At 46.6% G+C, this 25,220-nt stretch overlaps 1 protein-coding gene across 9 annotated transcripts in view; it reads left to right on the top strand.

The window, feature by feature from the left end:
- Positions 1 to 25,220, top strand: part of Foxn3 (forkhead box N3) — a 370,218-nt gene that overhangs the window by 306,289 nt on the left and 38,709 nt on the right. The gene's annotated exons all lie outside the window — the stretch shown is intronic.

Below are 25,220 nucleotides of genomic sequence, written 5' to 3'. Positions count from 1 at the left end.
CATAGAGCTCATCTGCCCTACTCTGCGTGTCCTTTAATGTGCTGAGAAACAAAACATCACAAGATACAGACAGAAACATAGCAACACACCTGGGGAAGGGCGTGCACATTTACCCTGTGGGAATAAGTCACACCTGTTGTTCACACCTTTTTTTTTTTTTTAAATCACGAAGATTACTTTCTGTCTTATTCTTTTAGTTGACTCCAAATCTGGACTTTATAATCTGGATAGAGCATCTGTATTAAAGCAACTCTACTGTGCACTGAGCGTGTTCATATACCAGCTTCTGGATGGGTCTCCTCACCAGTCTAGTTCATCTGAAAGTGGTGTGTGTGTGTGCACACACACGCGCGTACAATTTATTTATTCATTCATTCATTCATTTATTCCCCTCACCAGTATTGCTTGTCCAAAAGTTATGTGTGTGTGCGCGCACGAGTGCGCATGAGTCTCTGTGTGTGTGTATACACATTTATTTATTTATTCCTTTAGTTGAGCAAGTTTGGAAATTGATTGTATTTCTTTCTCTGATATTTCCTATCACGCCCCTTGCCTCATGGCTCACCTATATCTAACTGCTCTTGCACGTCACATCTTATGTTTTTAGGGAGAATGACCTAAGTGCCTGTGTGCTTTGCTTTCTCATCCGAGGAGGCTGATATGACAGATGTTCTTGGAAACGAAGAACACCCAGTCCTAGGTCCCACACCAACTGCTATAGCTGCCCATCTTTGCCTCCTTTTGTAACTTGTGCGGAGGTGGGGGCCTGCAGGCTCCCTTGCAAGCCGGACACTTGATCTTCTGATACTTAATTTAACCGCCTATTCTCTGTGGAGTGGGGATTTGGCCAACTTTCTGCTGATTGGGCAAAAGGGAAATCAGGGCCTCGTGGATGTGTCTTTGGGGTCATGTGACTTTCTCTAGATTCACTTTCTCTTAAATGGGATTGAAATGGTGTGCAGTCAAAGCTTATGTTTAAGATAGCCATCCCATAATGGGTTCTCCGTAATTAGAAACTCCTTAAGGTCATTGTTGCTATCACCATTGCCTTCAGCATAAATCGGATGAATGATGGCAGGCATAGGAGCTGTTGGGTCCAAGAGGACCTGCATCCTGTGACGCAGAAGCTGCACCTGTGTGGATTTCTGTGCCCTGACACTCTCAGCTTTCTTTCAGCCCTTGTCTTGTCCCTCTCTGGGTAGACATAGTATAGAAATCCATCCAGTTCCTGGCTATAGAAAACCAGAGAGACTTGAAAGTAATTTACTTGAATTCTAAGAGGAAAAAATACCACCCCTACCCCTACCCACCTGAGGCACAGAATATAGGTCTTTTCTCTCTGGATCCCTTGAACCCTGCTTTTGAGCTTAACAAAGGAGGATGGATGAACTCAAGGCTCTCAAAGAAGAGATGGGGACCTCCTAATTGATCCTCACAAAACGCCTGGTTATTTACAACTAGGAAAATTGCCTGCTTGGAGATAGTCATTCAGCTCTGTGGATCCGTGGGCTCCACGGGAGACATTCCCTGCTCCTTGCTGCAAGTGCTTTCAGGGAGGAGGTGTGCGCAGAGGGAATCTCATCTAACTGGTTAACGCCATCTCATTCATAGATCCCTGCCCCCACCCCGCAGCTGATCGTTCAGTCTCTCTCAGTGTGTAATTGTTCATTTTAAATTTTCGTGTTTGCTATAGCTGGGTGTGTGTTAATTACAGGCAGACTGCAATTATGTTGTCTATGTGTTGCTTGTGTGGTGGCAAGGGTGGTAAGCCAGCGTACTTCCAATTGCAAGAGTCTTGACTTAAAATCTCCAAAGCCATGTAGAGATCCATGTGTTTCATCCACACTATTGATGAGGTGAGAGAACCCATTGATATTGCTGTCATTTTCTGCTGAGAGAAATACTCAGAATTTGGGTTTATCCACTGAACTTATAACCAGATGATTGAGTATCCAATAAATATGAGATGTTTATAATAGATCCCTGGGTGAAACAGTCATAAATAAAGTATCTGGCAGTTCATGTAGCTGACAGGACAATCCAGGTGACCGCCAATGCCACTGTCTTCTTAGTGACATGAGTTCATGTCCCCTAGGGTACTGAACACTCATCCACTGCACATAGTATAATAATTAGAACTGGTGGGAAGAACCTAGAAATTGCTGGCAATTAAAGTTATTAGATCACAGTCCAGCCACCAATGATATTGGCAGCTGAGACACATTTGGAATGCATAATAATAAGTGTAAGATTATCAAATTGATCCCAGATGTCTGGGATATGTGTGCAAATTAAATTAGAGGCACATCAAACTAATCTAGGCAAGAAACAGGGCTGGGATCAAAAGGCATGCTCTTCAGGGCGTAAGGCCTCGAGGGGAGAGTCCAGGACCCGAAGGCTGTCCGTGATCCACAGGGATGACTCGGGGTTGGGCTCAGCTGATGTGATGCTGGGTTGTTCCGGCTGCATCTGTTTAAAATATGCATATGTATGCATGTCCTTCCATTGAATTTTGTTATACTTCTATAAAAAAAAAAAAGGCTTTTACACAGCCTTGATTACTGAAACTGTGTGAATCTTGAAATTGGATAAACTGATTCAGAACTTTCAGGATTCCTTTGTCTTAATTAACTTCTAGTTCCTCTGCCTCCCCACATACATGTGTTCATTTCAAGTTCGTCTTGTCTGTGTCTAGAGAAATACCTTGCTGGGGTTTTGACAGTAATTACATCACACCTCTATGCTGTTTTGAGGAGCAAACAACATCAGTCTCTGAATTCATGGGCATGGCTTCCTCTCCCTTCATTTATCTATTGCTCGATTTGTTTTCTGAGCATGTACACTTTTCACCCCAAAAAAACCTATGTATATTTTGTTAGGTTTACTCCGAGTGTTTTATATTCATTGACATATGTATATATTTTTTCCTTCTGGGTCCCATTTTGTTATAGGAATATAATTGATTTTACTTACATGTCCTGAAGCACTGTTAAGTGAGCTTGTTTGTTGTAGGGTTTTTGTGGCTTGACATGTTCTGCATATTTTTCAGTTGGGGGGATTTTTTTTTCTCTTCCTCTTGATCCATCTGCCTTTTATTATATTTTCTTGCCTTATTGCATTGGCTTGAACTTTGAGCACCATACTGAATACGACTGGTAAGAGCAGCCATCCTTTTCTCCACCTTTAGGTCAAAACATTCAGTCTTCTCTGCGAAGTATGTTAAATATAGTTGTTTTTAATGCTCTTTTGTAATTTCAGTAGGTTTTCTTCTGTTCTACTTAGATAAGCTTTTTTTTTTTTTTTTTTTCGTTTTTCGAGACAGGGTTTCTCTGTATAGCTCTGGCTGTCCTGGAACTCACTTTGTAGTCCAGGCTGGCCTCGAACTCAGAAATCCGCCTGCCTCTGCCTCCCAAGTGCTGGGATTAAAGGTGTACGCCACCACCACCCGGCGATAAGCTTTTTTTTTTTTTAAACAGTGATTACATGTTAAATGTTATCCACTGTTTTTTCTGTATTATCTGATACTCATCATATGGTCTTTTTGTAACTTGATGGAACACTAACATGACCATGTGAAGTGATTACAGAATATCAACCTGGCCTTTCATCCTAGAATAAGCCTAACTTGCTCATGGTATATATTTCTGTTTGTATAGTTCTAAATTCTATTCGGTAATGTGTTGTGTTAGGATTTTCGTGTCTATATTTTGTAAGGAGTATCCGTCCAAAAGTCTCCCTTTTTGTTCTGTTTTTACCTTGTCTGCCTTCTGTCCAGTTGGGGCAGGGGGCTACAGTTTCTCTGTCAGTTTGAAGAGTAAACATGTGGGGCTTTGAGTACTGGAGAGGTGGCTCAGGGACCAAGAGCATTTGGTGCGCTTACAGACCTTCCCTGCACTCCTGACGCTAGATGGTATGAGTAGCTCTGTCACCTAGAGATCACCGTTTCGCTCTCCTCTGTTAGTTGCCATGATTCTCTTATGCCTGGAAGGGAAAAGCCATGCTGCAGCAGTGGGAGTCTCTGTAGTCGTCGTCGCCGTCTTTACCACGACTTCTCTGTGGGTCGTTGGTGGATGTTGGGAATTTCCGAAGTCTCACTGACAGTGGAGGTAGAGGTCACTACTCTCAAAAGTTCCTTCCGTTCCCTGTACTCAGTCACTCATGTGAACACAGAGGAGCCTAAGTGATCCTTGTTCTTTCTCCCATTGCCCAAAAGCTTAGTGACCCCTAAAGAATGCAGTACGTAGCCGAAATTGAATGATAGAACAGCCTGGACTTGGGGATTCCTGGAGGTATCAGGAATTATACCACTAACGTCACATGGCTGTTAGCTGATCTTTGTGGGTAGTCTGGTCATTAGCGACCCATTTTGGTTTTCTGAGCAGAATGAACAAGCCCAGTTTTTGTTTTGTTTTGTTTCCTGATACCTCCAGGAATCCCCAAGTCCAGCCAGATAGAACAGGCAGTACTACCCTGCCTCTACTCAGCTGCGTGACCTTGGGCAGAAGACCTGTTGTCCACTTCAGATTGTCCATCGGAAAGGACAGATGAGCTGTGCATTCATCACACTGGGGTATATAACCTCTAATTACAGCCCCTGAAGGGGAGGCTGTGAGCACCATTGGAGCACAGCACTCAGCCTCCAGTTGAGCTGTATACATTTCCAGACACCTGGCGACCACGTCATGTTATCATCCAGCAGAAACTTCTAGTCACAGAAGTTGATGGCTTCCTAGAGCCACTGATGTCCAATGGTGGGCTTATCTTTTGGATCTTATTTTTCAAAGAAATATGGCACAGGATTAGAGGTCATTGGATTCAGTAAGAAAGGATGGAACATAAGGCCCTAGCAGACCCTGGTTTCAAAAGTCCCTTGTGGTGAGTTTTCAACAGAACAGTACTTCTGTCTATTTTTATCTTCCTGCCAGTTGACTTCAGCAAATGTTTATGAGTACCCGCAGGAGGCCCGGGGATTTAGTAAGCAGCCGCCCATCCTCTGAGAGGAGAGAGGAGAGAGAGAGAGAGAAACGCACAAAAGTGACCAAAGTAGATAAAATGCCATTGAAGATCAGAGGCAGGTGACCTTACATCTGGCTGGGTGAATAGGGGAACTGTCAGAGGGGGTTGAAATTGAAGTAGAAACTGAGAATGTATGTAAGCTTTCAGTAGCCGAGGTTGGACTGGTACTACTACCCAGGGCTAGAAGACAGCCAGCCACTCACAGTGGTCAGAGGACATGTGGGCCCTGGCTGAGGAGGTGTGGGCACCATCTCTAACATGTGCCCAACCCAGGGAACCTGAGCATCTTCTTCCTGAAACCATAGTGTTCCTCTCTTCAAGGTTTTCCTTCTCCATGGTGAGTTCAGGCCACCTCTGTGCATTGGTGCATATCTATTCTGTCTTCAAGATATGATTTCCTAGTATTACAGGTTGACTTGTGTCCATTAAGTACATAGACGTCCCAGTCCTCCCACGGATCCCAGAAAGGAGACTTTATTTGGGAATAGCATTTTTTGCACAGAAAGTCAAAGATGTGTTTGTATAGGCTTCAGTCCAAAAGGATTGATGTTCCTTGTAAGACTGGCATGTTTGAACAAGACACAGCAGCCATCGAGGCAGAGGGTTCTCTCCACAGGTCATAGATGGAGCATGGCTCTGTCAACACCCTCACTCTAGACTCTCAGCCTCTACAATTGCGGGGCAATCAGACTGTGGTGTCCGAGTTGTAGTTTGTGGGCACCTCTGGGGTGCAGTACACCTATGGGGCATGGGTGCTTAGGGAGATAAATCTGATTCTACCCAGATTTATCCTTCTTAGGGAAGGCTGGTTATGCCACTAACGTCACATGGCTGTTAGCTGATCTTTGTGGGTAGTCTGGTCATTAGGGACCCATTTTGGTTTTCTGAGCAGAATGAACAAGCCCAGTTTTTGTTTTGTTTTGTTTCCTGATACCTCCAGGAATCCCCGAGTCCAGCCAGCTATAGCATGATTCCTGTTAGAAAATGAGGAGCTATCCTGGGGTCCAGGGGTCTAGGCCAGGTGACTTTAGTTCATTTATTATAGCCCATTCTCATGACAAATGATAAATTGTTCCATTTAAGCACGTGTAACTAGTTTGTGGTCACTGCCTGCAGCATGTGAACCTGTGCTCAAACCTGTATCTTTTTTGAAATGATTTTAGTAGAGTCAGGGCAAAGCCTTAACAATATGTATTTTATAAGATGCATGTATATGTGTGTGTGTGTGTCTGTCTGTCTGTCTGTCTGTGGTACAGTTACATGAGCATGTGTGAACCATGGCATGGATGTGTAGCTCAGAGGGCAGTATGTAGGAGCTAGTTATCTCTTCCCACCACGTGGGACCCAAGATCAAACTCAGATCCTCAGGCTTGGCAGTAAGACTCTTTACCCACTGAGCTATCTTGCCTGCCCTTGATCTCAAGTACTGCATCTTACATCCAGATTACTGACATTTCTAGGGACTCTTAAGTTCTGTGGCCCTGACCTTCAAAAGTTGTCTTCAAGGCACAGAATTTTAGCTTAAAAGTAGCAAAGAATCCTACCTGGGATGGATGGGATGGCCAAAGGACTTACAAAAGAAAGATAAAGTGAGAAGGGGGCACGGTGGCCTGCAGGAAAGGGTTTGCAAGAACGATCAGGTTTGCGTGATCACCATGCATCATTAGGAGACAGTTGTAGGTGGTGGCACCTTCCTGCGCCTGGCTCCTAGTGTTGACATTATAACATTGATAGCACCGGCAGCCGTCGTGTGGACTCAGATATTACCCACACGTCACTTTGGCCTTGTTCTAGTTTTCCAGCCTTCTGTTAGGGGAAGTAGAGCAGCTAATGTGTTTGAATTGGATTTTGGTTTTTCCAACCGTCTTGACATCATGAATGCAAGCCCATTATGGCAGCAGGGAGGCGTGTGTGGCTTCTTGGTTGCTATAAATCAATATCTCCCCTAACAGGTTCCAAAGTGTGTCATCTCCAAGGCGCATCGTCTGCATGTGCACCCTTTGTGTTGGGCGCCCCAAATGCACTTTCCACCAGCAAGACATAAAAGGAGACACAAGGAGGGGTCATTTTGCTTGGCAGCACACGCTGAAAGCAAAAGAGAGGTGGCCATTTTTTTGTTGTTACTGTTATTGTTTCAGGGGTCCCTCCAACAAAGAAGTGCAGTGTCTTTTCAAATGCCTCTTAGTACAAATGTTTCCCATCATCCATCATCAGTGTCCTGCCATTTTGAAATGGCAGAGGTGGCTTTAGCACATGATGTGGTTATCATGCTGGATCCTGGAGAACACATCCTTAGAGAGATTGACCTGGTGGTTTTCTTCTCGGGTGCGAGTATTGTGATTGCTGCCACGCCATGCTGTCACTTTAACAAACTGTCACCCTGAAATGGGGCTGCCCCATCCAGCACCATGGAAAAACAAGGTCAGACGTGCAGGAGACTCAGATGAGCTGCTAGGATTAGTTAAGCCAATATTGAAAAAATGCTTGGCACAACTCCGACGGCTTATGTTACTTCTGCAGAAGTGTGTTCTCCCAGTCCCCCTTGGTACACATATAGTTAAGGCCACACCAGGACCTCTGTTATGTAACCCTTCCTGGTTATATAATTAAGGGTTCTGTTTTTTCTTGTCCTGGTTTACATCGGTTAAAATGGGGTAAAAGGTACAGTAGTTTGTAGTCACATACACTAGCCAAGGTAGTAATTTTATTGATTAAAGTACATGGGGACGACTGATGATAAGTAATACTGCATGCAGCACAAACTGTGGATAGCTTGTGGCTATAGAATGGAGGAACTTCAGATACACGTGTCATCCTACAGAGCAGTTTTTAAAAACCACCCTTTAGATTCTGGCTTATTTGACCCTCCTTCTTCATGCCTGAGCTGCTAGCTAGCTAGAAATCCTCAGTCGTAGAGAGAGAAATGTGGGATCAAGCAGACAGTTTTATGGTCTCCATGAGGTTACTCTTAAAACTTTAACCAGCCTCGGCCCAGACGGAGTTGGGAAACAGGGAAACATTAACTTCCCAGGGCAGGTGGCGTACTCAGGGCTCAGCTCCATCCGTGCTCTGTGGCAAGTCTGGGTCCCCCGACTCTGCAGCGAACGCTGCCTGCATCCACTCCCGTCTTGGACCCTTGCATCTCTTACAGGTGTCAACTTAGCAGCCACAGCATGCTGCCCTGCTCACTCCCCAAACAGTGGATTTGAGCTGACCTAGAAACCGTTTACCCCCTGTCCCCATTGCCCTGGTTATGGAGGGATGGAAGTCCGTGTGCCTGGACTCCAGAGGCGTTCAGGAAAGGCAGGTCCTAGCCAGGGAGCCGGTGACAAAGAGTAGCTGTGACACTGCATGTCCCCTCTCTGTCTCCACATCGAAGCCTCCATGGCCGGCTCTTGCAGGACTCTTGAGTCCCTGGCTGGTACCCTTTTCAGGAACCAGATGCTCATGTCCTGCAATAACTAACTCGGGATCAACAGAACTGTGGGTTTGCCTCTCTGTGTTTCCTTTTGTAGCACCAGTCAGATCAAATCAAACCTCCACTGCTCCCTGGCGCAGAGTTCTTGGCTCGTTAGTTCCTGCCCCTCTCTTCTGTCCTCAGGCTTGACTCCTGGAATTCCCAGTGTGTGGCACACCATCCAAATAACAGAAACAAAAAACAAAAAAACAACAATTCTGCTCTTTTGACAGAATTGTAATAATTGGAGCAAATAGAGATATAGCTCCACCTCTCCAGCAGGGCTTCGTCTCAGTAGACTTGCTATAAGCAAGTAACGTTTGAATGTCCTCACCATCCTAGCCTCGCCGCACTGCTCGGTGGAGGACCAGGTCCTCTCCCTGCCTTGTATCATGAAAGAAGATTGAACCACAGGAGGAGATTCTATCTGAATGCATAGCACATTCACATCATCCTAAGATGGAGTGCGTGAGACTGTTGCAAGTCAGGGACTATATGTACTCTCTATGAAACAATTCCAACACCAGATGGAGTTCTAGGAAATTTTAATTCCTTTATTTTCTTTTTTCTTTCTTTCTTTTTTTTTTGGGGGGGGGGGTTGGTTTTTCAAGACAGGGTTTCTCTATGTAGCCCTGTCTGTCCTGGAACTCACTTTGCAGACCAGGCAGGCCTCAAACTCAGAAATCCGCCTGCCTCTGCCTCCCGAGTGCTGGGATCAAAGGCATGCGCCACCACATCCGGCTCTTTAATTCCTTTCTTTATACTTTTGTATTTCCTTAAGTGTTGCACCAAGGGCGTGGGGTACTTTCCTGTGCGTTTGCAGTATACATGCATATATGGGTGCATTCACACGTATATGTGTGAAAATGAAGCCAGTGGTGGGTGATGCTGGGCTTTCATCTCTTTATTGTATTTACTGAGGCAAGGTCTCATGCTAAGTGGTAGTAGTATAGGCAGGCTACTGTGGGGGTACTGGGGATCCATGGTCACATTTGCACAGCAAGTTCTTTATCCAGTGAACCATCTTTCCAGCCCCCTCCTTGTTTTAATTAGAAAGAAAATTATTTAAGAAAGTGTTTTGGGACAAAGAAGCAAGAACCAACTCATCTCTTTTGTTCAGTAGAACAAGAACAACAAATCACTCAGGGTGAACCAGTCCCGGAAAACTTACACAGGCCTGCTCCTTCTCAGCCAGCAGTCAGTGGCTCTTCACAGGCCTGCTGGGGGACACTGTCCCCTTTTTTGATTGTTTGTTTGGGTGTTTGTTTGTTTGTTTGTTTGTTTGTTTTTGACACTGTCCTTATCAGCAATCTCTAGCCCTGGGACTTACGCTGGGCTGCTCGGCCTGTGGCACAGGCTTGTGTCACTCACACGAGAAGTGTATGTTCTTTATAAATGGAAGCTATTATCTTCAGAAAAGGTCAGAGCTTCCCTGTACATTGAAAACAACACAGAAATCTAAGTTCAGCTGTTACCAGTTAAGCTAGGCAATGATAATGACTGTCCCACCTCCAAAGTCAAGTCCGTCTAATCCGTTCACCGAATAAATGGCGATCGGTTCTAATTTGTGCCTGGCACCATCTGGTGCTTGGGATTCTTTGGTAAAGACAACAGAGAAGTCTCTGCCCTTCTGGAACCTGTGTGGGAGACAAGTACCCGGGGTTGAGGAGATAGCACAGTTGGTAAAGGGCCTGCTCTACAAGCAGAAGAGGTGAAGTCCAGATCTCCAGCATCCGTGTAAAAGCCGGACACAGAGCTATACATCTGTGACCCTAGCAGTGGGGAGGCAGAGGCCGTCAGATCCCAGGCTTAGCCACACAAACCACACCTTCACATACGTGTGAAATTTACAGCAGGGTAGCTGATGCTGAGGGTAGTGATGCCCTCTCTGCCAGGTGTGTCTCTCCACACTTTGTGTCCTGTGTACCTGAGGGTGCTAGAGGGGATTATCAGCCACACTGAGGGCGAGCAGCCATCAGTAGTGAGGAGGTAATACACCCAAAGTCACAGAGCCAGCAAGGCTGGAGTTGGCCAGCCTGGCCTTCCTGCCACTGGGTGTTTGGTAGAAGGTTGGAGAGATACCGAGGTTAGGAACAGAAACAGAAGAGGAAGAGGACCAGCCACGGGAGGTTTGTGAGTACTCTGTGCCTGCATCCAGAGAAATGAAAGGAGCATAGTCACTCCTATTAGGGATTTCAGTCTGCCAGGATGCACAGACATATGATGATGGGCCATACCATGATCCTTGGTTTCATAGGACAGAGATGCCACAGGGAAAAAAAAAAAACATTTGTTTCTGCGATACTTTGGTTTGGTTTGACAGTTTTTGGGTTGTGGCCTCATGGTCTCCCAATTCTGATGCTCTTATCTCTCATACTGTGATGTGTCCCACAGCTTTCTAGAGCCTGGAGCATTTAATGAATTGTGACTATGTACACACAGCCTGAGCAGGTGTCTGTATGCAGCTAGGACTGGTCACTTGCGTTGATGTGTGGGCTACAGCTCTGTTTGGTTCTCTTGGATTCTCCCATCTTCCTTTGCTCTCTTGGTGGCCTCAGTGTGTGTCTCAGGACGTCCTTGCTTCCCATTGTCACACAGCCCTCACCCCACACATTCTTCACCCTGCCCCATATATTGCTCAGAGAAAACATGTCTAGGAAGAAAACACCACACCATTGGCTGTTTATTTCCCAATCTTTGTAGATGGGGGGGGGGGGAGATTGCTGGCTTTTGATCTTGCCCAAGAAGCAGTAGTATATTTATCCCCCCAGCAGCCTATCTGATTCGTGTCACCAGGGCGTCACTTCCGTGCATAGTTAGACTAGCACAAAGCCCAATTGTGTCGGGTTTTTCTCCATGTGTACGATCCCTCTGCCTTCCAGTTTCCTTCAGGCCCCAGGAGAGTAACTTGTACTAGTCTGCTGAGACAGAGAGCCTTTCCCAGGAGGAAAAGGCACGCTGGATCCCAGAACAGTTTCACGTTCTTCAGTGTTGGGGACTGAGGGGCACCAGCAGGCATGCTGACCAAGGTCACCCTTGTCTTCTTGGAGTCTCATTCTGAACTTACAAAAAGAACTTGGAAACTGAGTTCCAGGTGTGCTGTGGTAGAGTTTAATAGACCATCCCCAAAGGTGGGTTTGCCTCCAGCTCTACTTTCTTACTGTGTTGGGTTACTAAGGATAGCAAAGTGCCACAGACCAAGTAGGTTAACAGTGGAGATTTGTTTTTGTATGGTTCTGCTGGGGACTTAGAAGACTGGCATCAAGGCTACTGTCCAGGGAAGGATCTGCCCAAACCCTGTTTTAGCTTGTGGACTTGTGGCAGAGAACTGTCTTCACCCAGGGAGTTTTGCTGACTCAGCCTCTGACCTCATTGCCCCGCTGTAGGAGAATGCTGGGTTGGTAGCATCTATAATGTTGGTTGCACTGGATTGGTAGCATCTATAATATGACCCTGTTCCCAAATACGCACATGTTTTGAGGTGTTGCTTGGGACATAGACATATGGTGGGGCCAGGGGAGGGAACCCTTGAACCCCTAACACTTAATGGAAAACAGCTCAGTTTTCCTGAGTCACACTTCTCCCTTGCTGCGGGTGCACTGATGGGCAGGAACCACTGGGTTCCTCCTCTAGCAGTTTACCATGTCCTCACCAAAATGGCATCCTTGCCTTTGTACTTCATTTTGGAAATCAAGTTTCTCTCATTCAGTATCAAAAATTGGTCAGTCGTCAGTCTTAAACTCGCTTCTGGCATAGACTTCTTGCCCAGATGCCAGTTGTCTGCCAACCTCACAGAAAGCCAGGGTCGCCAAGGTCCCAGGCTGTGTCTTCCATGACCTTACCGTGTAATTCTAACACGTAAGAGAATGGGATTGCAGAAACATGGGTACCTACAGAACAGAGGGAGGGCAGAAGAAAGACTCGAGGCAAACTCTGAACTGGATGCAGTTCTATTGACACTCCATCCTGCGCCTGCATCCCTCTAGCAGTTCTGGCCTTCCTGTGTCAATAGCCATCTACTTTCCCGGATAATAGCTACTGTTTGAATCTTCCCTACCAGTTTGGAAGAGGCAAGATATGTATTTCTTGGTGGCTAGTACGGGATCTGGTATGTAAGTGTATCAGTAAATTGCTACTGAAAACTGAATACCTTCAAATTTTAAAAAAGTGCTGTATGGGCAGAAAACCATTTGGGGAAGAAAACAACATTCTGATATTTACTCGTTAAAATTAATTTTTATTGAAGTTAAAAATCTAAAGCCTTGCCTTTTTTTCCCCCTAAGGCTCTTAAGAGCTGTTCACAGATCCCATTATTTTATTTATAAGCCTAACAGTCTCTAACAATCACTTTTAAAGAGGCCTTTTTACAAATGTTTGGTCTAATTTGCAAACTTAGCTAATTAAACTCCTTTAAACATTTTAAGCGGCATTTGTAAAGGAAATCGAACTTATTAAATTTATAAGTACTCAATTGCCTGACTCAACAAACAAGTCTCCCAGAGCACTCAAGCAATTCGTATAAATCTAATTAAGCTCATAAGTATATGCCACACCTTAGGGTCTGCTCAGCTTTCTTAGGCTGCAAGTGACCTCCATGAAATTATGACTTAAAGTTCAAGGTGAAGTATATTATGACTTAAAGTTCAAGGTGAAGTATATTCTGTAGCCCACAGACTCAGCTAATATTTCAAGACTATTCTGTTCTGCAGCCGGCACTAACTAAAGACTTGGTCTTCTTAAACAGGTTTCTGCTCTGTTTCTACATTGCAACCCACCCCCATCCCCACTAAAATAAGTCTCCCTCCCATGGGGATGTCCTTCCCCTCTGCTCTCCAGGGCTTTCTATGTGTAAAGGCTCACTGGGAACCTTCTCCCCAGCATCTGGCCCACCCTTGATGTAAGCCCCAAACAGCCAGGAGACATTTATGCATAGCAAGCGTTTATAAGCTGAAAGCAACTCTGAGCATTCAGAGAGGACCAGGCAGGTAATTCAAGCCTTGGGGTTGCTACATTCCCCATCCACTAAGCAGTTTAAGAAGATGGACCAAAGATCGGGGATTCGGCTCAGCTGGGAGAGTGCTTGTCTCCTGTACACTAAGACCCTGCAGGGTTCAGTTCTTGGTGCCACATAAACTGAGGATCGCGGCGCATGCCTGTGATCCTAGCACTCCAGAGGAGGTGGCAGGAGAAGCAGATGTTGGAGATTATCCTTTTAATCTTTGCTGCATTGTGAGTTTGGAACCAGCCCGGGCTACATCAGTTCATGTACACCAGCCCTTTGCCTTCATAGGCACCTACAGTGGCTAGGGCAGATGCAAAAAGCAGTAGGAGTCTAGTACAGGGTCTGAAGTGAAGGGTCTGTACCCTACACACCTACGGTGCTTGCCGCTGTATCCAGACATTTAGCATCACCTTCCATGGCCTTCTCAGGTCCTCTCTCTGTTTGCCCCTGCATTCCCTCTCCATGCACGAGATCCCATAGAACAAGAAGGTGAATTCTCAGTAGGAGCCCTGATCAGAGCCATTAAGATCACTCAAAATTACTGTAACTATTGAAATTATAAACAAAAAAGGCTTTCTGATTCAAAATAAAAATAACAATAAAAAATAATAAAAATTCCAGCACTCTGGAGGCAAAGGCAGGTGGATTTCTAAGTTTGAGGCCAGCCTGGTCTACAGAGTGAGTTCTAAGACAGCCAGGACTACACAGAGAAACCCTGTCTCGAATATAACAAAGCAAAAGCAAAACAACCAACAACAAAGAAACAAAGCTAAAGCCCTAGGGGTTTTCTCTCTCAGAAACACTATAGCCTGCACAGTTTACATACTTTCTGCAGAACTTTTACCATCAAATAACAGGTTATAAAAAGAAACAGTTGCATCTTCTTTTGAAAGAAAGGAAGAAAGAAAGAAAGAAAGAAAGAAGCAGAGAGAAAGAAGCAGAGAGAAAGGAAAGGAAAACATAGAATATTAGTGTCTGACACTAAAGGGGACATTGGCTGCAGTCAACTGTGTCTTCTCAGTGTGGGGAGGATGCTTGCTCCTGTGGGAAGGACACTTCCTCCTGTGGGGAGACTGCCACCCGCCCCACCGCCCCCCCCCTTTCTGGACCAGCCACCTTATGGATCAGCAGCTGTCAGCCTAAACTTGGTCAAGTGTCTCTTCTCCTAATTGCTGGAATGAACCCCCTTCTGTGGTCATTTTCTATGTGAGGCTCAACTAGAGGATGGTTTTAGGTAGCCCACATACTTAGATTTAAGGAAATACTACTGGAGTCTGCATCTATTCACAGGAGTCTGTATCCATACCCGCTGGCTGCCACTTGACTGGAGTCCAAAGACCTTGAAATTCCATGAATATCCTGTCTGATTCTTTTATATTCCCTGTCTCTGGGACCAGACAGGGTTGGCAGATGTTAAAGTGAGCTGAAAACACCTAGTTCTAGTTGACTCTGTCCAGAGCTACCGAGGGCCCAAATAGGCAGGCTCAGGGCAGCTCCCAAGTGGCCTCCTCAGTACAGAGCATCAAGTAGCCAGCACCTGGGTATGGGTTTCCATAGTGATGGTTAAGTCCACTGTTTCAATGTTTCAAGTGAAGCAGGTAGACATCTCAAGAGGCAGTGTTTATGTATTCTCTTAAAGGGAATACTTTCTGCTCTCGGGGTGTCACGGAGCGCTCTTGCTGAACAAGGCAAACATTTGCAGAAGTCTAACAAAGGCCTTTGATCCAACGAGGAAGTTGGTAAAAGCAAGCTCTTTGTAACTGCCTTAAAGAAAAACCAGAATAATACAGTTTGGTTATCTATTATTTGTTGTAAAATGTTAAGGGATTTGCGAGGCTCTCTGGCTTTCGCTACCTATATCACAAATCTGACTGTAACCAAAGGTTATATATAATGCGGCGTGGTGAATAATGCATGCGGACTGATAACAGGCTTTAAAAGGGAGAGAGAGAGAAGGTGGCTTTTAAGTACAGTGTGGCATTTCCCTTTCTGCCATGGTGATACATGATATAGTGCTCCGTGGCGTGCAAAATGTTATTGGTTGTCATAGCAATAGAACACCATCGGCGAGGAAGCAAGAAATGCTCTCTAAGCCGCTCGGCTGACATGGAACTCTCGTTATAACAGAATGATCATTGTTGCTACTGTATTTACCGTCAGGTAATAAAAATCCATGCTACACCTTTTTTATCCCCCCCCTCTTCTCCATGTCAGTTCTGAACGGCCTCGCAGCCGCCCTGGCACCTGCATTATACACCCGGTCTCTGTCTTGGTTGCGGGTTTTGGACTGATGTTTTTTGCTGCTTGCCATTGTAAAAATAGGCCATGTGTTTAATGCATCCTCAAACTCTTGCGAGCCGCCGGTCCGAGCCCATAGCTCGAGAGCTTGAACAGGTCCTCTGCGGAGCCCTGTAATTAGTTCTCCATGGTTCTCTTCCCTGTTGTGGCTACCGTACCTGATGGCCATCTTTCACTCCTGTGTTCTGTCAGCTTAGACCTGAGTGATCCTGCAGACTCACCTAACCTGGGCTCATCTTCCCTCCAGGGCTCTTGAGTGACTTTCAGGGAGTTTGCCCAGGGCTGGATCTCCAGGGTATCTGTCCTGTTGTTCAAAGTATGTGCTTGGAAATCCATCAAATGCAGCCACCGGTGTCAGGTTGCTGGGCAGGTCAGCTGCAAAGGCCCCAGTTGGAGCTCCAGCCTGCTTTCTTTGTCAGTAGTGGGTGCATCCTTTCTCAACATTCAACCTGTGAATACAACTCCTTGACCCATTGGTAGAGTAGGCTGTGACGGAAAGCTGTGTGTGTGTGTCTGTATATGTCTGTCTGTCTGTCTTGTCTGTGTGTGTGTCTGTGTGTATGCCTGTGCACACATGCGTGCATGTATGCACGCGTGCACATGTGCACTTGGTGACAGCGCTGTGGCTGTGTCCTTGTGTGCTGACAAGGTATTGCTTATTGTGAGTACCAGGAAGCCTCTTGCCTCACTCAGTCCTCACAGACACACATTTCATAGATAGGAGGGCTGAGGCACAGAAAAGTTGACTAGCTAAGGTAACATCGTTGGTAAGTGCCTGAGCTGGGATTTGAGCCCATCTCACTTGACTCCAGAGCACAAATTCCTTACTACTACTTTGTGTAATCTAAACTGGGATCAAGGAAGGCCCCAAAGGAATCCAAAAACCCTGGTAGTACTGGGAGACACGCTGCTTGCTGGCAGTGCAAAAGGGAGAGAAAACCCAGAGGAAGGGCCTTAGAAACTATGCATGGCTTCCAAAAAGCAAGACAGAGCAGACTAGAGCAAAGCCATGCTCTGCTTGGCTGCGTGATGCTGTTGGAAGCCAGCTGTAAAGCTATAGGCAGGCTGTGGATAGCAGGGACCCCCATCTCACACTGCACCCCAGCTGTGAACCTCAGGGCTGTCACAGGACACCATGTCACATGGATCAAATGGAATATCCAGCAAACGTAAGCTCATTGGAGCTGCACCCTTCTCAGGGTTGGCAAGTTGGTGAATGGCCTAATGGGCCCAGCATCCCCACCAGTGAAGAAGTTGCTGTTATCCCCATTTCCTAGACATGGAAACTAAGTCACTGAGAAGTCATCTGGTACTAAGCTATACCTGGCGAGAGTAGCCAGCACCCACTTCGGGAGATACCTTGAGAGCTCTCTGAGTGTGGCACATCTGTGCTCCTGCGCGTGATGACAAGTGAAGTGTTATCCCGCCGTGCGGATAACATGTGTGTGAACTTGTGCATACAACTGAGCTAGGAGTTCTGAGCATCCGATGATGCCTGCCAAGTATCCAAGAAGGGTAGGAATTTCTTAGGAGAAGACAGGACTTTATAGAGAGAGTTAGTAATGCCTCCGTGTGTTAGCTGAGAAGCAGTGTAAGGCTACATGAGCTTGCCGTATAGAAGTCTTAAGAACTTAGTGTGCTAAGCTGGGCATGGGGTCTGAGTGTGGACGCAAAGGCCTCAAGGGTATAAAGTCCAGAGTGAGAGTAGAGGCCAGTGGATGAATATCAGTCCAGCCTTCATCTTACAGGCCAGGAAAACGAGGACCAGGGCATCTCTCTAATGCCCGCTCTGTGGAAGAGCCACCCCATATGTATAAAAATCAGACATACACAAGGGCACTCACCCATAGCATTCTTTGTTAGAAAAAGTTAGAAAACAACCTAGTTCAGGACCAGGGGAACACTGGAGTGAGCCAATATTTTCCTCTGGTGCGGAAATGAGAAGGAATGAACCACATACCTCCGTTCCCAGATGAGCGCATGCCAAGACTCAGGGTTCAGTGAGCGGGGAGCAAACCAAGTTACAGAGGAGAAGTATGTGTCCATTTATGGAGAGTGCTCACACTCACTTGGTACTGGAGTCTTTATGTGTTTATGTGCAAGTGTACATGAGGGGGATACACAGCACATACATACACAGCCGTGTGGGAGGAGGCAGAGATCGGGTCTTCCAGACAGGGTCTCTCATTAGGGCCATCTATTGCCCTGGATGGACTGAGCTGTGAGCCACTTTGATCCTGCTCTCTCTGCCTCCTCAGTACCAAGTAAGTGCATGCCCCGTGCCCAGCTTTTTATATGGGGAAGGCATGGGTATTGAACTCACGTCCTCATGTGAGGATGCAAGGCCAGATTTTACTCAACTGAACCACCTCCCTTGACACTTTCTTGACAGTCAAAGTGCCTCTGTGTGTGTGTGTGTGTGTGTGTGTGTGTGTGTATGTTACCTTCAAGGTGACAACATAGGATTTAGATAACCTGTATTATAACGGCTTAGTTTTCAAAATAACTGACTGCCACATTCATGGGTTTAAAAGTACGTGTAACAAAAAAGGTACATGTATTGGTGGTGTAGTTGTATACACTGATTTGTTTGAAGAGGCCCAAGGAGTCAGAGCTGCTCCAAATTCGCAGGGCCAGCCAGATATCCAGGTACTGCACAGGCCGGTGCCAGTGTAGACGCAGAGCCCTGTGCTTGCCACATGTGTTGCCAGGGAATCCAGGAACATAACAGCGTCAGTGAACAAAGCAGGGTTTTGCTAAATGAGTGGGTTTGGTGTCAGGAGGGGGAAAAAAAAAGAGTCCAATTTCTGATGGCATCAGTATTCCACGGCAGAATCCCAGACAGGAGAAGGGTACAAATGGCGCCCGTTCATTAGCAAACAGAATACAGATGTCAGGCTCATTTTGCCTAAGTGTAGCAGCATCCTGGGGATGGAAATATCGAGAGCCAGGCGGAGGGTACTGCGGGCTCAACATAGAGGAGAGTCCCCAGAGGGGAGGCCTGTGGCCACTTCCAAGGTTTCGGGACTGGATTTGGTTACCTTCCTCTTGGCCAATGGTGCTTCACTGGTGAGTCTGAAAAGCTAATGGCTCCTAAGGAACAGCTAAAGCTAGAATCTCCTAAATATATTATTATTTTGTCAAAAACAAAAAAAACACCTTAACTTTCAACCACAGTATTGTTAAGTAATATATGTTTAGTCCCTTTTGGAGGAGAAACTGAAGCCCAGAGAGTGAAAGCGGCTCGCCCAGTGTCACACAGCGAACGAATGGTGTAATTTAGAAAGAGCCTGGCAACAGAATGCTGATCCTGTTGGTATGTTGGTGCTGTTCTGACTAGCAAGTCTGGTGGAAAGCAGAGAGCACAGAAGACACGCTGGGCTATGATCCCTGGCCTTTTCTTACTACAACTGATCCTTTTCCACGCAGCGTTCAGGATGGCAGCATCCCTTGTGAGCTCAGGATCGGCGTGTAAGATAAATAAAGACATCCTTTGGAGAAAATTGGCACAACGTAGGTCCCGGCTGGGAAGGGGAGATACAAAAAACTACTAACGTGGGCACTGCTATGTCCCAGAAGCCTCTGGCTTGGGTGTGGGTCAGCTAAGGTCAAAAATCTTCAAGGAAGCTGTGCGCCATGACAGGAACACCGTGCTATTGGGATGGTCAGAGACAGACTTGCATTACCGAGTATGCCCACCTTATACCTTGCCTAGGGAGAAGAGAGAGGCTGTCCAAATCAATGAGAGTAGGAAGAGAAAGCACTCGTGAGAGCAACCAGGACTGGCCAGGCGAGTGTGAAGCCAGCCATGCAGCTCTGAAGGCTAAAGAAGCTGGGGGAGTGGGGGAGAGAGGGATGGGTGTCGTCTTTATATTTTACCAGCAGAGACGTTTGGAAGGTGAGCTGAGCCTTCTATGGCCCAAGTAATATTTTCCCACGGCCCCTCCCCACCCACATGCGCCTCCTTCCAGCCCTCCCAGTACATCTGTCCACAGTAAAGGAGGATCAGCTAGTGTTTGTGTGGAAACAGCGTGACCAGCGCAAGCTCAGAGGTGAGCCAGGCCGGCTGGGGTGAACCTAGCTGCCCATCTCTGGAACAGACATGAAGGCCTCAAGTTAGGAGTCGTCAAGCCACTGCTGCAGTTATTTTCTGTGCTGAGAAGTTGCTGAGTGCCTGTAAGGTAACGGGACAGAGTCTTAGGTATCAGGAGCCAGTTCCTCCTCAGCCCACATAGGCCTAGCAGTTAACACAGTAAGGCAACAAAGCCATCTCATTCTTCAGATGTCGGCCATGCATCACCACCAGTTATAGGACAGACAGACAGACAGAGGACAGACACACACGCACGCACTAATGCACACACAGGCCATTACCTGTCCATCAGTCTGTCTGTCTGTCTCTGCTTCCCTTTTCTTCACCCCCTCTTTCCTTCTCATGAGTGCATAGAAAAACCATAATTTCATCTGAAGACCAGAGTCCTTGTGCCCTGCCCCACTTTTCCCTGACTCCTAAACCTAGCTAAAGCTTCCTCCTTTCTTCCAGTGGGGAACACTCAGTCCTAGTCGTATATGTTCTGCCTCAAGGGCATAAAATTAATACAGAAATGACATTTTATATAGTGGAAGCCTTTGATACGACAGTGCAAATGGCTCTGCTTTGGAAAGTCAGCGATCAGACATGAAATGGTACCACCGGACTGCTCACTGGGACAGCACTCTGGCTTTCTGCCCCGCCTCCCACCCCCAAAATCTAACTCTGAAAAGCGAAGCAAAAAGGTATTTGGAAGAGGACGAGGGACTGTGGTTCTTTTATGAAGACTAGCTCTCAGATTCACACAGCAGCATTTTCCCCCTTTTTAAAAGTCTAACCCAGACAAGAAAAATTGGATGCCTTCCCCCAATAAAGTCTCTGAACTGTACTTAATGAAAGCTTGGATAACTAGTTTGGATTTTGAAAGATAGAAGACCCTGCCCGTTGTTGACTAGGGTTTAATTGCGTAATGAGGCAGCCAATCCCATTTTTATCTGATTTAGACACCTTGCAAAATAAGCTTCCACAGGTCCGTCCACTTTTTGCCAACATGTCTTGGCAACTTCTGTTGACTCTGTTTACTACAAAAGTGATTGGTTTCATAAAGGCCCGCTGACTCATTGTTTTGTTTATTTGTTTCTAGTCTAAGGTAGCCTAGGCTGACTCGGAACCCCCTACATAGCCAGGGATGACCTTGAACTCCTGGTCCCCCTGCCTCTGGCTTTTATTGTGCTAGGGATGGAACGTAGGACTTTGTACATGCTAGGCAAACAAGTCCATGAAGATGTTTTCATTCCAGTCTATCGTGAACAGTGGCCACATTTGCCCCCTCTTATCCTTTCCAGTTCCCCACTTCCCTGTCCTGCCAGTCCCCTTCTGTCCCCAAGTCCCTCCTTGTCTATTCATAGAGTGTGTGTGGATGCATGTGTGTATAAAACCTATGTTCTGCATGTGACGGAAGACATACAGTATTTGTCCAGGCGATTTCTCTTAATTCTCCTTTTTTCAAGGGACTTGGCTTCTTTACCCAGGAATGCCTTCAGAACCCTGGCCCTGTGGTACACATCAGAGAATGGAACCGTATGGCTCCCGAGGAGCTGGCTGTAGCCTGTATTTCTTCTTTTAAGAAAATACGCTATGTTGCTAGAAGGTGCTCATTCACCTGATTTAGTTCCCACCAGGCTCAGAAGGGGAAGTGCATTGGACAAAGTGCAGAAAATATGGCTGCCTCCCGTCAGATCCACCCACCTCCCCAGGCAAGTACAGTGCAAGGGAGACCTGGGTGGGTGGGTCAGGGTGAAGGGCCTGCCAGAGAACCCCTTAACGATCCCCACCTTTCACAGCCGTAACGGAGGGAAGACTCTTACTAAAGCTCTCCTTCTGCCCCAAAGCTCACAAACTAGGCGGGCTCCCAGCTTGGAGCTGGCTGGTGGAAGCCCGGGCTCTTGTTTGCTGTGGAGTTGTCTGGGCAGCAGAGCAGAGAGACTTGAAGAGATTAGCCAAAGCAGCAGGCCCAGAAAGGGCAGCCCTCCCAGCCTGGCCAGGAGGGATCTGTATTGGGTAGAGGAGGCAGGGGCCTGTCTCCAGCAAACTTATCTGTACCAAACCTTGTCCTTTCTAAGATAGGCTGGAGGCTGTGACCTAGAAGATAGTGCATCTACTTTGGAGATTCACACCGCCAACCCCCTGACTGCAGATAAGGAAATTTTCTCATTTAGCAGATAAGGCAATAGAGGCCATTTAGGCTGGGTAACCTGCCGGGACCTGTTGGTGGATAATCAGGAAGATAATATCATCGCAGAGAATGTACGCTGATGTATTTCTTCATCTTTAACAGTTTCCTAACTTCTTGAGATGTGTTCTCCATAGTTTTGTTTGCATGCTGCCCTAAGGGACTTAGGGGTTTTTTTGGTTTGGTTTGGTTTCATTTCGTTTCGTTTTAAATCTTCAGGGATCCCTGGAAAAAGCTCAACACATGGTAACAACATGTCCAACATGGTAATAACAGTACCGTGTGTGTGTGTGTGTGTGTGTGTGTGTGTGTGTGTGTGCGCGCGCGCGCGCGTGCGTGCGTGTGTATGCGTGTGCTACACATACTTGCTGGCATAGGTGCGAGCGTGTGTGCCTGCAGCCACTCATGCATGCACATACATGTGGAACCCAGAGGCCCATGCCAGCTTTCCCTGGTGTCTTTCCACCTTTTTTGTTTGCTTGTTTTGACAGTTTCTCACTGAACTGTTTTGACTGGACCAGCCTTGGGGCTCTACCTGCCTCTCACCACAGATAGGGTCATACATGCCACCACGCCCAGCCTTCTGCCTGGGCTCTAGATTCCTAACCTCAGGTCCTGCTTCTTTGGCAAGCACTCTGCTGACTGAGCGTTCTCTCCAGTCCAGAACCATCTCTGTTTCTCAATAACAAATGTGTTAGGGTTGTGTTGGGTAGTTACAAACTCTTAGTCAAAAACCACACTGCACGTTAGCGCATGTGAAAATTTCACAAGCACCCGAGACCTTGGGACCCTGTTTTCTGTCACCAAGGAGGAGGATATGCCATTCTCTTGTACTGACGCGCTCCAGAGGGAGGCCTCTGCCCAACGAGTCTCAATCCAGCTCCTTTCTGTATCTGCGCCTCTTATAGAGCCCCATAAAACTTCCAGATCCTTCCCAGAAATACACACAAGCGCCTCATGCAGCTCCCAGTAAGCCCTTTATGGACGGACCCCCTGAACCTGGTCCCTCCTTCCCTATCTATCCTCTTGGCCTCCACATTCAGGTTTGCCCCTTCCTCACACAGGAGCTGCCTCTGTTTGGCTCTTCATAGATGCTAATGAGAAATAGAGGGTGGGGGGATGGGAGGGTGGGGTGGGGTGGGGAGGGGTCCAGCTCCTGAGGGGAGAGGGGAGGACAGTCTCCACAGCTGCCTGCTGTGAAGGACTATGTGAGCTCTCTTCTGCCACCTTAGTGGGTGTGGCCAAGATGACCTGGTGGAAGTAAGCATTGAGCTTCCTTGGAAGTTTAATCTCTGAGATTGCTCCCAGTTTGGGCTCTAATACAGCGTTTGATGTACAGTGATGTCCGTTGGTTTAATGAGACACTATATAATAGAAAGTATTGCTACTTTTAAAACGAATCAAATAAATTAACATTTTAAAAAGGATTTCTTTACCTGTGTGTACAAGGCCCAAGTGGAGGTCAGAAGTAACTTGGAGTTACTTCTTCCCCAGTAGATGAGTCCTAGAGATGCAACTCCAGTCAGTCACCAGGATCAAGGCAAACCAAGCCAAACCAGCCACGCCATCTTCCCCACCCCAAATTAATGTGTGTGTGTGTGTGTGTGTGTGTGTGTGTGATATGGAATCAGTAGTGAAATCCACATTGGATTCATTAGCTATCCTTTTTGTTTGTTTTTGCAAAGTGCTTAGAGAAAATAGGCAGCTAGACATTGTGGAGAAATGCAAAAAAAAAAAAAAATTTAATTGTGTTCTGCAGCCCCAAATGGACAGTTTCTTTGGAGAATAAAATTAAAAATCACCCCCTCCCGTTTCCTTTTTACTTCTAAATCTTGCTGAGTAGGACTAACCCAGGCTGCCCCTGAACTTGAGCCAATTCTCCAAGTTCCTCGGATTCTGTGTGTGACGGGTTCTCGTGTAGCCCACACTGGCACACAGCTCCCTATTTAGCCAAGGATGCCCTGAGCCCCTAAACTGCCACACTCAGCTGTGTGTGTGTTTAATTTTTATTTATATTTGTGGGGTCTTTGATTTTGTTTTTGATTTGTTTGAGACAGGGTTTCTCTGTGTAGTTATGGCTGTCCTAGAACTCTCTAGATAGACCAGGCCGCCCTCTAGCTCAAAAATCTACCTGCCTCCTGCCTCCTGCCTTCAGAGTGCAGGGACTAAAGGCATATCCTGTTTTACTTTTAAAACATAATCCATTTTGACCGCTAAGTGCAGCTCTTGCTGTTGCTGTTATCACCTATTTTCTGTGCACATGAGTCCATGTGTGCATGGCATGGTGCAGTTGTCAGAGGACAACCCTGCAGTTGAGGCTGGGTTTCTCCTGTTTATGCCACATAAGCCAGGAAGGCTGACCCAGGCTAGTTATCCTGCCTCTACCTCCCATATCTCCATGGGAGCGCACAGTTTACAGAAGTGCCCTGCAGCAGGTGGCCATTTTCGTGTACTCCCGGGATGCAAACCCAGGAGATCAGGCTTGGACGGCAAGCGCTTTCTTTACCTGCCGAGCCATCTCCCTGGCCCAGTGTCCTGTTTCTAACCTTTACTTTCATCAAGGTAAACAAATGGGATGCGAAGTTCAGTTCCGAACTCTTAATTGAAATGAGGAAGGGTGGTGTTTAATCTGTGATTTGTCTATCACGGTGACACTTGGGATTGATATGGCCGATGCTCCTTTACAGGGCAGTGAGCAAAGCCCCGGGGACAAAGCCTTCCTTTTAATAGGCTGTGAGGTTGGTTGTGAGGGTGGCGGTCGGCTGGGTGGTGTGTGGAGCCAGAGTCCCGAGACCCTAGCAAGCCAGCACGTGGTCATAGAATCCTTGCTGTGTGTGGCGTTAGACTTCTTGGCCAGTAAATAACATGAAAAATGTTCAATAATTACTGTAAATTTGAGAATGTGCCCCTCTGTAGGTTCTTCCTTACCCGTCTGGATCACTGTACCCTGACACTTGATATATGCAGTTTGTATTGGTGGCCACGTAGAGAGAGTAAGCTTTGAGATGCAAATGTTCTGGTCTCAATTAAATGCCTTTGGTGTGCATTAACACCCAGTCCCTTTGCTTTCTCTTACTGAACCAATAGAACACAGTACTGGGGTAGTGTATCTCTCCAGCGACACGCCTACAGAAGCAGTGAGGTAATTATTCCTCTCCTTAAACTCTAGCTTGGGACACCTCTG

This window comes from Mus caroli, unplaced genomic scaffold, assembly GCF_978045245.1.
Source record: "Mus caroli unplaced genomic scaffold, Mus_caroli_1 scaffold_14, whole genome shotgun sequence".
Taxonomy (NCBI): domain Eukaryota; kingdom Metazoa; phylum Chordata; class Mammalia; order Rodentia; family Muridae; genus Mus; species Mus caroli.
The sequence above is the reverse complement of the archived record's forward strand: the minus strand, read 5'-3'. Positions and strand labels throughout refer to the sequence as shown.